Raw genomic sequence first — 10,783 nt, forward strand, 5'->3', positions numbered from 1 at the left:
TAGGGATCTATAGGCTTTACCCATGTGTGCTTCTTATTTTCCATGGAAGGATTAATGGGGTGGGGCAGGGAATCATCTCTTTGGGACAAGAAAAATCTCCCCAGTTGTTCTTGGGGTGTGGCCAGAGTCAGGTACCAAGCAGCATGTCTGTATGGGAGGGAACCTCTCTGCATTCCATACACATTCTTGAACAGTTAACACCCAGACACTGGGCTCCATCCCTGGGCCTTTGGCTAGCTCTAGTGCCTCTGGTCCAGGTTGTGAGGTGATGTCCAGCTGACACCCAAGATTCTCTGCTGTGCATGGGCTTCAGAATTTACTTAGGGAGGACTCTGTTCTGCTCCCCTTGTGCATTCTTTTCTCCTGGTATCAATGTACAAAGGGTTCCCTGCACCTTATTGCAAGAGTCTCGAAGCAGGAGGAGATGCTGGGACCCTGTTTCATTTGTTTTTCTAGGTCCAAGGTGGCACAGTGCTTGATACATAGACATAGTAGGCACTCAGTAAATAATTTTGCTAAATAAAAGGCCAAGGAAGTAGATTTTAGAATGTGTATTTGAATAAATGAATGAAGAATGAATGAATGAATGAATGAATATATAGTGTCTTGTTTGCCGCAACTTCTATTGCAGAATAGGTTAGAAAGTACAGTGAAGTGGGAAGAACAGGGGCTGTGGACAGACCTGGGTTTGAATCTCTGCTCTGCTACTTAGCAGTTTTTGTTTTTTTAAGATTTTATTTGTCTGTCAGAAAGAGAGAGAGAGAGAGAGCACAAGCACACAAGTAGGGAAGAGAAGGCTCCCCACTGAGCAAGGAGCCCAATGTGAGACTTGATCCCAGGACTCTGGGATCATGACCTGAGCTGAAGGCAGAAATTTAACCCACTGAGCCACCCAGGCATTCCCGCTGCTTAGCAGTTTTGTGAGCTCAGGTAGTTTCTTAATCTTGTTGAGCTTTATCTCTAAATGGGTATCCCAATAACTAACTCAAAAGTTTACTGCTCTTAGATCGGAAGAATAAACATTGTTAAAATGTCTATACTGCCTAGAGCAATCTATACTTTCAATGCCATTCCGATCAAAATTCCACCGGTATTTTTCAAAGAGCTGGAGCAAATAATCCTAAAATTTGTATGGAATCAGAAGAGACCCCAAATTGCTAAGGAAATATTGAAAAACAAAAACAAAACTGGCGGCATCACATTACCTGTTTTCAAGCTTTATTACAAAGCTGTGATCACCAAGACAGCGTGGTACTGCCATAAAAACAGACACATAGACCAGTGGAACAGAGTAGAGATCCCAGATATGGACCCTCAACTCTATGTTCAAATAATCTTCGACAAAACAGGAAAAAATATACAATGGAAAAAAGACAGTCTCTTCAATAAATGGTGTTGGGAAAACTGGACAGCAATATGTAGAAGAATGAAACTCGACCATTCAATTACACCGTACACAAAGATAAACTCAAAATGGATAAAAGACCTCAATGTGAGACAGGAATCCATCAGAATCCTAGAGGAGAACACAGGCAGTAACCTCTTCGATATCAGCCACAGCAACTTCTTTCAAGATATGTCTCCAAAGGCAAAGGAAACAAAAACAAAAATGAACTTTTGGGACTTCATCAAGATCAAAAGCTTCTGCACAGCAAAGGAAACAGTCAACAAAACAAAAAGGCAACCCATGGAAAGGGAGAAGATATTTGCAAATGACAGTACCGACAAAAGGTTGATATCCAGGATCTATAAAGAACTCCTCAAACTCAACACACATAAAATGGATAATCATATCAAAAAAATGGGCAGAAGATATGAACAGACACTTCTCCAATGAAGACAAACAAATGGCTATCAGACACATGAAAAAATGTTCATCATCACTAGCCATCAGGGAGATTCAAATTAAAACCACATTGAGATACCACCTGACACCAGTTAGAATGGCCAAAATTAGCAAGACAGGAAACAATGTGTGTTGGAGAGGATGTGGAGAAGGGGGAACCCTCTTACACTGTTGGTGGGAATGTAAGTTGGTGCAGCCACTTTGGAGAACAGTGTGGAGATTCTGCAAGAAATTAAAAATAGAGCTTCCCTATGACCCTGCAATTGCACTGCTGGGTATTTACCCCAAAGATACAGATGTAGTGAAAAGAAGGGCCATCTGTACCCCAATGTTTATAGCAGTAATGGCCACAGTCGCCAAACTGTGGAAAGAACCAAGATGCCCTTCAATGGACAAATGGATAAGGAAGATGTGGTCCATATACACGATGGAGTATTATGCCTCCATCAGAAAGGATGAATACCCAACTTTTGTAGCAACGTGGATGGGACTGGAAGAGATTATGCTGAGTGAAATAAGTCAAAAGAGAGCCAATTATCATATGGTTTCACTTATTTGTGGAGCATAACAAAGAACATGGAGGACATGGGGAGATGGAGAGGAGAAGGGAGTTGAGGGAAATTGGAAGGGGAGATGAACCATGAGAGACTATAGACTCTGAAAAACAAACTGAGGGTTTTGAAGGGGTGGGGGGTGGGAGGTTGGGGGAACCAGGTGGTGGGTAATAGGGAGGGCATATATTGCATGGAGCACTGGGTGTGGTGCAAAAACAATGAATACTGTTACGCTGAAAATAAATTAAAAAAAAAAAAGAAAAAGTTTACTGTGAAAATTCAGTGAGAATATAGGTGAATACTAACACAGTATTAGTTACCTGACCAATATTCATTTTCCTTACCTTTGCCTCAATTTCTTGAAGTAGATAGACTAAGCCAACAGACTCGAATGGGGAAAACACCTAAAACTAGTGATTTAATTTTGTTTTAAAACACAGAGCCACATTTCAAAAGATATGTGATTTTAAAAAAATTTTTAATTTATTTTTTTATTTCTTTATAAGCATATAATGTACTTTTATCCCCAGGGGTACAGGTCTGTGAATTGCCAGGTTTTCACACTTCACAGCACTCACCATAGCACATACCCTCCCCAATGGAAAAGACATGTGATTTTAATATGAGATGCTAATATATAAAAGCAGATCAAGGGGCGCCTGGGTGGCTCAGTGGGTTAAGCCACTGCCTTCGGCTCAGGTCATGATCTCAGGGTCCTGGGATTGAGTCCCGCATCGGGCTCTCTGCTCAGTGGAGAGCCTGCTTCCCTCTCTCTCTCTCTGCCTGCCTCTCTGTCTACTTGTGATCTCTCTCTGTCAAATAAATAAATAAAATCTTTAAAAAAAAAAAAGCAGATCAAAATTTGGCTGAAGCAAGAGAGGAGAGCTTTCTCTCATCAACTCTGAATTCCTGAGCCTCATGGTAAGCCCCAGAGTGGCTACCAACCAAACTTCTAGAACTAACAGGAATGAAAGATGTGGGGAAAGTACTGAGCTAGAAGGCAGTTCCCAGGGAGTTAGGAGATACTCAAGAGTGAAGTTGGAAAACTGTGGTCAAAATGTGAACAATGATATTACATAATTTCTGTGTCCAAATGACCTGTGTTGAGTGGAACACTTCTAGGAAAGTTTCCTGGAAAACAGGTGACTTCCTTAATAGATAGCTGGCGGAGCATCTGGGAAGGGGTTCTTAGCATACTTGGAGCACAGGCAACATGACTTCTAGGAAAGAAAACCGTCAGGCCTGGCTCATGTTTCAGAGTTCTTTGAAGGTTCTGGATGCCTGTGCACTGGGGCAGACTAATGAATTTATTTAAGTTAAAAGCAAAAAAAGCTTTGCCAAATTTTCACACCAAAGACTGTTAAGAGAGAGAGAGAGAGAGATTATGACTGTGTTGCCCTTACCAGAGAGGACAGGCCCAGAGAGAGAACGAAAAGAGAAACAGATGACACCAGTCTACCTACAGAATATAAACCAGGGTGTTCTCTAAGGCCTTGACTAGGATACAGTGCCCAGCTGTTTGGTCAAATACTAGTCTAGACACAGCTGTGAAGATATTTTAACAGATGGGATTGACATCTAAATCGATAGGCTTTGAGGAAAGCTGATTACTCTCCACAACATGGATGGGCCTCTTCCAGTCAGTTGAGGGCTTTAAGAGCAAAGACTGATTTTCAGGGCAAGAAGGAGTTCTGCCCCCAAATTGCAAAACAGAAAGCTCGTCTGCAGATTTCAGACTCAAGATTGCAGTATCAACTACTTTCCTGAATTTGCAGTAGCCCTACAGATTTCAGGCTTGAGAGCCCCTTCAACCACGTGAGCCATTTCCTTAAAACAATTATCTCTTCATTTGGCTGAAGATGTAGAGACTTCACAGTCAGTCCTCTCATTGTGCAAATGAGGAAACTGAGGCTCCTGGAGGGGAAGTGACTTGTTCAAGATCACGGATGTGTTGTTTGCAGAGTCAAGATTCTAGTCCTCATCTCCTGACTCTTAACAGACTTTTATTGAGTTTGTCACTAATCATTCTTCATTTTTTAGGTAAACACCGCCTCCCTTTATGTTTCTTTGAAGTTGAGAGACAGTCCCATGCCCTACCCTGCTCTTTTCTTTTACAGATTAAGCCATGAAGGGAGCCATATAAACAAAGCTGGCAAGGAGAGAACCTTCTATTTTTGCCCTCCATTGGGTCTTCCTCACTCTGTACCCTATTTTCTGAAATCCACAAGAGAATCATTCCTTTGCTCCTGATTGGAATGTACATCCATATAAAAAGGCACAGTGAGTCTTATGAGTCATCAATGTCAATGCCTCATTGTGAATGATTTTATCAAAACCCTTCCTTATATTTCCAAAGGGAGAGGAAAGACACATGAGGAAGAAAGAGACTCAAGGAGTGTAGAGTCTCAGTGGACTAACCTAACTCATGATCTGGGGTCTTGGGTCTGTCTTTTGTGGGTAGAGACTGAGTCCTGACAATATGATGTGCTTTCCCTCCTACCTTCCCTTGTAGCCTCCAGAATGTATCATCTCTTTCAAATATGGAGTCTATGGAAATTTTCCCACGTTCTTCCCAAGTAGCACTTCCCACAGAGGTATTAGGTTTCTTTTTTTAACTTGGCAGGGATAGAAAAAAAGCAAATGAGGTGAGGAGAATTTTAAAAGGTGGGATTGGTAGAGGACAGAGAGCCAAGTAGCGGCTGTCCACTTCAGAAATGTTATCGCCCCTGACTGAAAGTATGTGGCCTGCCTCAAAATGTTTTCCACATTCAAGAATAGCTTCTGTGAGCCCCACCCTGGTGGAAAACTGCCCAGTGGGCTGGCACCATGATAATATACTAAATTGCTCAACGTCCCAGAAGCGCCTTTGCTCTAAGGAATGCAAACGTTTGAAAAGGCTAGAGTTTGTTTTCTTATAAAAATTACTCATATCTGTAATGTTGATGTTTCCAGACACATTGAATAAGTCTAAAAACCATTGCTCACTAAACAAACTACTTTCAAAGCAGAAGAAAAAGAAGTGAGACTCTCCCACCAAGCATGAGATCATTTTTTTCAAGTTCATTACCTTTTTTCCTCACTCAAGTTTGTCCGAGCAGAGAACACGCAAACCACACCTCAACCTCTAGCTCACTCTAGAGAAATTTGGATTAACAAAAGAAAAAGAAATAGAGAAACTGGAGAGGAAGAAATAAGAAACACGCTGTGCTGTTGCCTCACCCCTGACCTTGAAACCCAGGACAAGCGTAGACAGTTGTATGACTTAGAGGGGAGAAGAAAGATGGGTGTGGGGTTTTTAGATCAGAACAATTGCTGGTCTGCTCAAATTAAGGGTAGGATGAGTCTCTGGGAATGATGAAAAGTGGTGCTTGTTCCCAAGGCCATGACACCCAGGGCTCACAACATCTGTTGGTTTTTCTTCCATTAAAGCTCTAAACCAGTTCTCACTAATATGGTAACTGGAAGCCCCATGTAGCTATTTTCATTCAAACTAGCTCAATTAAATAAAATTGAAATTCAATTCTTTAGTTGCACTAGCCCCATTTTAAGTGCTCAACAGCCACATGTAGTTGGTGACTATCTTATAGAATTTCCATCATCACAGAGTTCTATTGGGTAGCACTCCTCTAGACTCCTGATGCTTGTCACGCTGACCTTAGAGTCATTCAATCACCTGAAATCAGGACTAAGATGGAAGCAATGGCTTAGGCATTCTCAGCCAAGTGAGGACCCAAAGTATGGGCCATGCCAGCGGGAGCCAAGCCCGGGGCAAGAATGCTATGGAGACTCCTGGGAGGTAGGATTAGAGCACCTCTTCCTGAATTTGGTCTTTGCCCCAGTTAGGGAACATCAGGGGTGTGGGCAGCCTGCAGGAGCTTATCAGTGTTTGGTCTTAGCAAGAATGCAAAGCAGGAGAGGTCAAGAAGAAATTCTGAGGTTTCACTTTTTTTCTTAACTAAATGGTGTGTAAATTCCCCTTTAGATTTACAAGTCTTTATTCTTCCGAGGTAATTAAAAAAAAAAAAAAGTAAGTGAGTTGATTTTTAAGCCTATTGTAGCTGAAAGGAAAAAAGTCTGTTGCAGCAGAAAGCAAAATGAGAAAACTTTCTCCTTGTTGAGAAGAGCTAATCAAAAAAACCATTTCTTTACAAGATTTGAAAACTATTTAAATATATAAAAATACACATATGTATCAAGAAACAGTCAACGAAATTTGTCTTTAATTTAAAAAAGACATTGAAATTAATGAAATTCAAAATGTGTTCAAAATCTTTGAAACTAGTTACAAGTGGGGTTTTAAACTTACATAAAATAATACTAACATTATTTGAAATTTAATTCATATTACATGTAGAAATGTTGTTAGAACAAAAAATATATTTAGGACCTGTGGATCCTGTAGATCAACTAATTGGTGAAGAGTAAAAATAAATTATGTAAAAATAACATTGCATAGATAAAGCTAATTTGTTGACTTATTTCAACTGACACATTTGCTAAACAGAACTGTTTGCAGAGAAGAAACATGAGTAAATTGCCTTACAAATCCTACTACTTACAAAGTAAGTAGTACTTACTTTGTAAGTAGTACAAGATCCTGCCTACTTACAAAAATGAGTAGGCAGGATCAAATGATTTCTGACAAGACTACCAGGAAAGTTTCTCCCTACTACATTATTAAGAAAGAACATGGGGGCGCCTGGGTGGCTCAGTGGTTTAAGCCTCTGCCTTCGGCTCAGGTCATGATCTCAGGGTCCTGGGATCGAGCCCCGCATCGGGCTCTCTGCTCAGTGGGGAGCCTGTTTCTCCCTCTCTCTCTGCCTGCCTCTCTGCCTACTTGTGACCTCTCTCTCTCTGTCAAATAAATAAATAAAAAAAATATAAAAAAAAAAAAAGAAAGAACATGGCCCATTTCCTTAAATTTTCTTTTTTTTTTAAAGATTTATTTATTTATTTATTTGGCAGAAAGAGAGAGAGAGAGAGAGAGAGCGATCACAAGTAGGCAGAGAGGCAGGCAGAGAGAGAGGAGGAAGCAGGCTCCCTGCCCAGCAGAGAGCCCGATGCGGGGCTCGATCTCAGGACCCTGAGATCATGACCTAAAGCCGAATGCCTTTAACCCACTGAGCCACCCTGGTGCCCCTCCTTAAAATTTCTTTTTGGTTCTCTGACTTCACCAGGAAATTGGGGTCCCCAGGGGTCTGTCTGAAATTTTAATCAGGAGTTAAAGTTTTTCCCAGGGTTCTTGGATTTGTCTTGGTCTTTCTGTCAGGAAATTGGAGGTTGAAATCAGGGTAGGTGAATAATACTCCCAGAATTTTAACCTCAGTTCTGAGAACTGGACAATATCAAATGATTTAAGAAAGCAATTTGTACCATTTAAAGTAAAAGAGAACAAAGTTGTTATAGTAGTCTTATTACCAAAAATAACAGATCTATTCACGAGGAAATTACCTCTTCCCTTTACCCTTTCAGACCCCAGCTCACCTCCCAGGAAGGCAACCCAACCACTGAGAGTGCACTTGGCTTCCTGGCAGAGTGAGATCAGTCTACTCACCTTGCCCTCTCTTCCTTCTCCTCCTTCTTGTGCTGTGCCGGCCCACTCTGCAAGCTGTTCTGGCCCGAGGTGCTTTTCTAGCCAGCACCAATTCTTTGAGCCTCCTGGACCAGAAGCAGTGGTCTGTGATTGGGAGGAGGCATCTCACATGGGCTGAGCCTGATGCTGTCTCAGCTTGCCTCGCCAAGGTCAGAAGTAACAGGAAGTTTTTGGACCGTAGATTTTTGCTACTTTGGAATGTACGATTCTGACAGATGGAAGCACCTTGACAGGGCTTAGCTCATCGCTCCTCTGGATTTTTCCTAGTTCTGGGCTTTTCTGGAACACATACTACTCAGGACTTTTGTTTTTGTTTTGATTTAAATTTTTAAAAAAAATTTGATCCTTATTTCTGCTTTTGTGCCTTCAAAGGCCTATTTATTGTCCTGACCACTCATAGTCATGCTGGTGCATGTCTATTTGTCCAAGGCCATGTCTGGTTTCAGTTTTTATAACTTGCATTTGCTACATTTAGGGGGAAAGTGATTGCCCGATTAACACTCACACCGTAGGTGGTCTAAAGACTAATAAGACTAATGTTGCCCCTTTCCTCCCCTCCCTCCCCTCCCCGTCTCCTCCTCCTCTCCCTCCTCTCCCTCCTCTCCCCTCCTCTCCTCTTTCTTCCCTTCGCCTGGAGCCACTGGGTGTCATACCTAGACCAAGAACATTTCTGTTGACATCTGCATAACATATCATGGTTCAGGCACACAGTAGTTATTTAGCCTGCAGTTAAGGATGGGTGATGGCAGTAATGTTAGAATTTGTTGAATGCTTTCATCAGTAGACTCAGGAGTTCTCTTGGGTCTGGGTCATCTCTATAACAGGTTAGGTTCTTCAGGAAGCAGACTCTGAGACCAGGTTTGTGTGCAATATATTTATTAGAGAATGCCCTTGCGATTAATGCCTTTGGAAGGAGAGGGAAGAAATAGGATTGGGCAGACAGAGAAGACAAATTGCCACGCAGGTGGGAAGTCTCAGGCACCCCCCTCCCTCCATCCGGAAAGCTCCAGAAGAAGATGGCCTACCCACGTTGTTCTGCATTGGGCCCCTCTGTGAACAGTCCTAGGTACAGGTGCCCTGGGAAGGTGGATTTCAGTAGCTGAGACTATCCCTGAAGGGGGCTGACAGTGGAGGCTAGGCTTGCCAGTACTCCCAGCAGCTGGGCAGCACACTCCCCCTTGCTGAGGGGGCCCTGCACAGGGCATCTGTGTGTCCCTTCACGGCCTTATTCCTTCTCAGCTCTCTAGGGCCTGGGTAGATATGGCACGATCATTCACACAGTGCAATTCTATGCAACTGTGAAAAATGATGCCATTGAAAAAATTTAATGATGTGGAAATATGTTCACTCATTTATTCAACAAATATTTATTCAGAACTCATGATGTGCCAAGCACTCTTATAAGTGCTAACAATAAAAAGAACAGGTTATAAATAGTTTGTACAATTTGATGTATGTCTATGTGTGCATATATAATATACACACGTTCATATAGACCTATGAATTTAAAAATTAGAAAGAACGTTAAGTAAATATCAACAGGGTTATATCTGGGTGATGTGATCTGCATGGCTTTTATTTTCTTCTTTTTTTTCATAGTTTCTATGCCTACAAAGGATCTCTATTACAATTACAGAGAGAGAAACATGTAAATTATTAAAAGTGTGCTCTTTTAGAAATCTTTGTGATAAAGTAGCAAGGAAGCAAACAAGGACATATGTTTCCATTCATATCCTAGTTATTTTATGTTCTATTACTTGGATTATGTGGGGAGAGAATAAACATGAATCTTCTCAAAATAGATAACGTATACACAAAAGCCTGTAACAAAAAAACAAAAGACTAGCTAGGAAAAGAAAGATTAGTTTTCAGACAGTGATTGCCACTCATCCACCATCAGTACCTCTCAGGCATCTGGAGGTAAAGTGGAGTATGTCTGTCCCTCTCCATCCGCTGTCCCATGGTGCCATCACCCTCCAGTGCTTTTTCTTTCTCTGTGGTTGTTCCAAGGCAAGTTAACAAACTTGGTGGCTGGATGTCTCCTGAGCTACACGATGGTCCTCTACGCTCGCTCAAGCTTTCCAACCAGCATGGGGCTTCTCTCTTTCATCGTTGGGACAGGGGACCACTGGACTAGTTCTCTTCAGAATCACTCCTCTCCCTAAACAGACCCCTCACTTTGTTTTGGGGGAAGGAGGGAGTTGTGGTGTCAGCTGGGTGGGAAAGCAATGGCCCCCTCAGGAAGTTCAGAGTTAGGAATGCAAGTTACTTAAAGACTTTCGCTCTACTCACCAGTTTCATGGAAAAAGTTTTCTCAAACATGACTTTGTCTGCCATATTTTCAGTTCTTCTAAAAGTCCCAGGCACTATAAGACTTACCCTTCACAGTGGCCCTGTGAAATATATACTATTACGACCCCCCATTTTATAGATGAGAGCAGGGGGGTTTGAGGAGGTTAACTTGCCCAGGATTCCAGAGCTATTGAGGGGTGAAGACTCCTCTTGGTCTGTCTTCTTAGTCTGCACTCTTAACTACAGGCTATTCTGTTTGAGTGTAGTTAGACAATTGGTGTAACTTTGAAAATGACATTAAAATCTTAAGTTATTAATGTGATTTTTCCCCTATTAACTAGTTAATGAGGTGAACAGAGAGTAGAATATTGTTCGTGGGATATGTGAGAAGACATTGTCTATAAAACTGGCTCACAAGTAAGTCTGCCAGAGCACACCAGAGCTTGGGGAGTGGAGGTCACGAATCAAGGCTCAGGTCCCGCATTGGAAATAATTGAG

The 10,783-nt window shown here is 41.8% G+C and overlaps 1 protein-coding gene across 1 annotated transcript in view; it reads right to left on the minus strand.

The window, feature by feature from the left end:
* The window catches only part of UPK1B (uroplakin 1B), a 30,583-nt gene extending 22,535 nt beyond the window's left edge, over positions 1-8,048 (minus strand). Inside the window, exon 1 of the mRNA XM_046003088.1 lies at positions 7,955-8,048. The gene's annotated coding sequence lies outside the window, so the exon portion shown is untranslated. The remainder of the gene's footprint in view (positions 1-7,954) is intronic.
* Positions 8,049-10,783: the final 2,735 nt, after the last annotated feature.

This window comes from Meles meles, chromosome 4 (genome assembly GCF_922984935.1).
Source record: "Meles meles chromosome 4, mMelMel3.1 paternal haplotype, whole genome shotgun sequence".
Classification (NCBI taxonomy): domain Eukaryota; kingdom Metazoa; phylum Chordata; class Mammalia; order Carnivora; family Mustelidae; genus Meles; species Meles meles.